Source organism: Pogona vitticeps, chromosome 4, assembly GCF_051106095.1.
Source record: "Pogona vitticeps strain Pit_001003342236 chromosome 4, PviZW2.1, whole genome shotgun sequence".
NCBI lineage: Eukaryota > Metazoa > Chordata > Lepidosauria > Squamata > Agamidae > Pogona > Pogona vitticeps.
In genome coordinates, this window is record NC_135786.1 from 201,097,534 (window position 1) to 201,103,533 (window position 6,000).

Consider the following 6,000-nt stretch of genomic DNA (forward strand, 5'->3'; position numbering starts at 1 on the left):
CCTATCTTCCACTGCCTCCCGGAGGTCTGTCAATTTCATGTTGGTTGCTTCGCAGACACTGTCCAGCCATCTCATCCTCAGTTGTCCCCTTCTCCTCTTGCCGTCACACTTTCCTAACATCAAGGTCTTTTCCAAGGAGTCTTCTCTTCTCATCAGATGGCCAAAGTACTGGAGCCTCAGCTTCAGGATCTGTCCTTCCAGTGAGCACTCAGGGTTGATTTCCTTTAGAATTGATAGGTTTGTTCTCCTTGCAGTCCAGGGGACTCTCAAGAGCCTCCTCCAGCACCACAATTCAAAGGCATCAATTCTTCGGCGGTCTGCTTTCTTTATGGTCCAGCTCTCACATCCATACATCACAACAGGAAAAACCATAGCTTTGACTATTCAGACTTTTGTTGGCAATGTGATGTCTCTGCTTTTTAAGATGCTGTCAAGGTTTGTCATCACTTTCCTCCCCAGAAGCAGGCGTCTTTTAATTTCGTGGCTGCTGTCTCCATCTGCAGTGATCATGGAGCCCAAGAAAGTAAAATCTGTCACTGCCTCCATATCTTCCCCTTCTATTTGCCAGGAGGTGATGGGACCAGTGGCCATTATCTTAGTTTTTTTGATGTTGAGTTTCAGGCCGTTTTTTGCACTCTCCTCTTTCACCCTCATTACAAGGTTCTTTAATTCCTCCTCTCTTTCTGCCAGCAGAGTGGTATCATCTGCATATCTGAGATTGTAGATATTTCTTCCGGCAATCTTAATTCCGGCTTGGGATTCCTCCAGTCCAGCCTTCCGCATGATGTATTCTGCATATAAGGTAAATAAGCCGGGGGACAATATACAGCCTTGTCGTACTCCTTTCCCAATTTTGAACCAGTCAGTTGTTCCATATCCAGTTCTAACTGTTGCTTCCTGTCCTACATATAGGCTTCTCAGGAGATTTTAATGGCTGAGTCTGAGGCAAATACATCGCTCCCTGTTTAAGGTGCATAATACATCAAGGCCAATGAAGTCATTTTGACTAAACTCCACAAGTGCCTCTTTTTCTGCTTGGTTAAAAAAAAAAAATAATAAATAACATATTAACCACATAATAGTGCATCTGCCCTTGAAGGAAAGCATGTGTTTTATTCTCTAATGAAGGGGTGTCCAACCTTTCACCTTCCCTGGGCCACATTAGATGAAAATTCGGTTTGGACCGCACATAAATTTGGTTTGGGCCACATTTGGGGGGCAGCCCGAGCCATCCTCTGCAGCCCCGCTCCAAGCATGCTTACTGGCAGCTGCGATCTCAGACAGCAGAGGCTGCCAGCTTCGACTCCGGTGGCTTTATGGGGCCGGGAGTGGGTCCACCTATTGACGGGGATGGCGCAATGCAATCACGCAGCCTCCTCTCCCCCTCCCACTCCTTCCTTCCTTCCCTCCCCCCCCAATTGTGATGTGCCCCGGTCGCATTCCAGTCGCAAGCGCCGGCAGTGTAACTTGAAACTTTGGAATTTCTTTAAAAATAAAAAATTGCACTGGGCCGCATTACGAGCCGACCTGGGCCGCATGCAGCCCATGGGCCGCGGGTTGGACAAGCCTGCTCTAATGCATCTATTTCACTGGCACTTAGTTGTGGTAAATATTGCTTGGACATTAAATTTCCATCCTTTACTAATTGAATGTTTTGCTTCTACTGAGAGATGTGATATACAGTGGTGCCTCGCTTAACGATTTTAATTGGTTAAAAAAAAAATCACTATGTGAAAACATCGTTAAGCGAAACACCATTTCCCATAGAGATGCATTGAAAACCGGATAATCCGTTCCAATTGGAACCGATTACCATCCTTAAGCGAAAATCCCCATAGGAAAAAACGTTAAGCGAAACCCATTGAAATGCATTGAAGCCTATTTCAATAGGGGAAAAAATTCACAAAAATTCAAAAAGACTCAGAACAAAGCCAAATTAAGTTAACGAAGGTTTTATTAGGTGCACTAACGATTCCAAGCATTTTAAACATTTTTAAACATTTTTGAATATTTTAAAAATAGCAAAAACGGGGCTGTAAAAAAAACGTTAAGCGAAACAAGGGGACCTAAAACTGTCATCGTTAAGTGAAGCATGGTCCCGAAATCGTTAAGCGAAAATTGCCCATAGGGAAAATCGTTAAGTGAAGCACAAGATTGCTCTGAAAAAGCCATCGTTAAGTGCATTTTTCGTTGTATGAAGCAATCGTTAAGCGAGGCACCACTGTAGTGTAAAACAAAAGTCAATCTCAACTTATTTAAATACAAAAATACCTTATATGTGTAAATACTCAGAACATATGTGAGTTAATACATGTATTCCAAGTATATGTCTAGTAAGAAATGCAATATTGAATTGGTAGTTGCACTACTGATACTGAAGTGCATCAATATCCTGCGCATGAAACTTCTGACTTTACCATGCCAAACATCTTTCTCAATGAGGAGACTGGCAGGAGGCTTAAGGAACACACAATATTTCCATTCTTCACTCAGCACTTAGACTAACAGAGGAAGCATACCATAGGCAACCGTAAGGTGAAGAATGAAGGTGCTCTTCATTGTGTGGAAACTCTATTATATTGTTATGTGCTATCATATCACTTCCAATTTACAGAGATTCTAATAGGACTTTTGAGGTCTATGAGATGTTTAAAGCATGGTTTACCATCACTGCCCAGTGTGTTTCCATGGATGAGTGGGGATCTGATCTCAGGTTTCCTGAATCCTAGTCCCACATTCTATCTGCTACACCACATTGACTTTATCACTGGAAATGTTCATCTCAAGGAAGAATTGCTGCGAAGCTCTAGCCTTGGAAAAGGGATGTGAAATTGCCTGAGTAGTATTTAAAGCTGTTGAAGGGAGTGTGACATTAAATTGCAGCGAGCCCAATCTCTTCCCTTGTTGCTATTTCACAGAAAGAAAACTCCTTGTAAAAAACGGGGATCTTGGCCTAATAACAGCCACAGACTCCTTTGCAGACTTTTAATCTGGAGATAGCTTTGATGGATTCAAGGCAGATGGTGAACTAGTGATGCTTGCAGTGCACAGAAGTGAATGTGGCTTGGATTCTGATTAGGATAACTGATGGAACAAGAAAAGGGTACAGACACATAGCAATTCCTCCACCCCTAGGGATTATTAGATGCCTCCATGGTACAGATCATACATGGAAAAGAGCCTGATTATTTTACTGATGGTAAAAGTTAACCATGAGAAAGAGAATCCTGGAGTGGAAGCAGCATGCTTGCTGTGACAAAAAGCTATGTAGTCCTTCAGGTAACACGTAGCTATATATTCTGGCTGTTGAAGGAGTACTCTTTGGGTTTGTTTTTAAAGTATGCCTGTATTATCAAGGAACATTAGGTATCATATCAACCAAGTCATGTACCTGTGCTTCTGGAACGTAGAACAGAGCCACTTAGAACAATCTGCTTGCTATTAGCAACAGTATGATTTTCCAATTAAGTGCTACACTTGTTCGATTCCATAAAACATCATACAGTACACACTGTGCAAAAATACATCATGTCTCTTTGTATGGGTCTGCGTAGGTATGTGAGAAAGTTCATGTATTTATAACAGGTTTAGGATTTTAATGTTACTAAAGGTTAGGTTATTATGGCAATGACATTTCCTCATTAGCTATTCCTTTTGAAAGAGATTAAAAGAAACAGGAGTGGAAAACAGTGGGTGAGTGAATTTTGCTTGGTTCAATTACAGTGTCTCCTGCTAATATTTCTGAAGAACAAGACCAAACATCTTCAAGCTATAGCTCAGTTCTGCGTGTCTTTGTTAGAATAGCTCCTCAGGGTCAGGTATAAGGGGCATAGCTCCTTGATTTTGTTATATACTGCAAATTTCCATTGCCTCCATCACTGCCCAGGGCGGTAGACTTCGCGAGTAAAGATGGATGAAGCCAAAAAATACAGAAAGGCAGTTCAGACAAAAATGGTGTGGAGACCTTCTTCCATGATGCTCTCTGAAGATCACATATCAGGGATATCAACATAATACATAGTTTAGGATTTCAGCATAAAAATAGTTTAGGATCTTAGGCAATTCTTGCCAGATGTAGACAATCCAGTTGAAGAATTATGGCAGCATAAATTTCTGTGCCATATTGCCATTACTAAAGGCATTTGCTTTTGTGTGCCAAATCAAGTGGATGGTGTGTGACACCAATACTTACACTGACTTCTTAATTGTCAGCGATTGACCACTGAGATTTACACTGATGGACTTAAGTCAGTGGGCATAAACAATAAGATTCTGTCTACTAAAATTAGACTTTCCTGATGCAGCTGACACTGGGGTACAATGATTTACTTATTTATTTTTACTTTAGTGTCTTTGTTTAGCTCCAAAGAACTTAAAGCAATGTTGAGGCTTAATCTTCTTCCCTTGTACTCAGATCTATTGTTTGTTTGAACTTCAAGTTCTCATGTTAAAAAATAATTACAGCATTCCAGATCACTTGCAGAGAATTCTGGAAAGAGATATCCTTTTTGATTATGAAAAGCTATAAAATTTGGTTTTATTGGTTAATGATGGACAAAATTTATTTATTTATTTATTTATTTATTTATTTATTTATTTATTTTTGGACTTATATACCGCCCCATGGTGCTACAAGCACTCTCCGGGCGGTTTACAATATAACCCCAAGTAATTAATTAGCATGCAGAACTACCATGTGTAGCTCTGAACTGGGGATTACTGTAAATTGTACAGTGGTGCCTCGCATTATGACGTTAATTCGTTCCAGCAAAATTGCTGTAGAATGAAAACGTCGTAATGTGAAAATAAAAAGCCCATTGAAACACACTGAAACCCCTTCAATGTGTTCCAATGGGCTGGAAATTCACCGTCCAGAGAAGATCCTCCATAGGGCGACCATTTTCGGTGCCTGTGCAGCAAGGAATCCGTCCTAGAAAACAGTGGGGAGCCAATTTATTTACCCAGTGGCCATTTTGAAACCACTGATCAGCTGGAGGAAAATCGTCGTTTTGCGAAGAATCAGTTCCCGAAGCACGAAAAAACTCCATTCAGACCTCGTTTTGCAATCGCAATTGTGATTGCAAAAATATTGTCGTAATGCGGTTTTGTCATGATGCGGGGCAATCGTAAAGCGAGGCAGCACTGTATCTATATCACCAGCATATAGCATCAGAATCTTTGCTTATATAATCTAATTTAATTGGGGCATAATAACATCAAAAATGAAGTTGATGCGATGTTATCTCACCTTCGCTGAAACATAAACTTTCTTTCTTTCTTTCTTTCTTTCTTTCTTTTTCTTTCTTTCTTTCTTTCTTTCTTTCTTTTTTCTTTATTTATTTATTTATTTATTTATTTATTTATTTATTTATTTATTTATTTATTTATTTATTTATTTATTTATTTAATAAGCTTGTACACCACCTGATTAGTGCTGGGCACCTCTCTGGCAGTTTACATCAAAATAAACAATCAGTGAAACATAATATAACAAATAAAAGTCATCAAATCATCAGGTAAAACTAGATAATCAAATATATCAAAAGAAAATGATACAACTATGTATATCTCAAGTACCAATAGAGTGTAAGCTGAAGGATTCTTAGTTTTGACAATCTTTTTATCCGTTTCTGACCACAGTAGATACCTGCTGTTCCTCGTGTGATTCACTTTTTGAGGAAGTCTCCTTGTTTTTCTCCATTAATGTCTTTATTAATTCACTTTACTACTTTGTCATTGGTCACTCTTTCAATTCAATAAATTCTTACCCTATTCTGATAAATCCACATTTTAAATGCTTCTGTCTTTTTTTTAATAATAATTGCCTGTGTTACAGTTGCCTGATGTGTGCAACATGTAACTGTGTCTATGGTGGTGAAAGTCGCAGCACAGTTGACATGCTATTCAGGAAGCATTTCTGCATGCATGCCATGCAGTGATCATAATGGGAGCCATAAAACCTTTTGAACAATAATTGTTGACTGAGCCTAATGGCCAGCA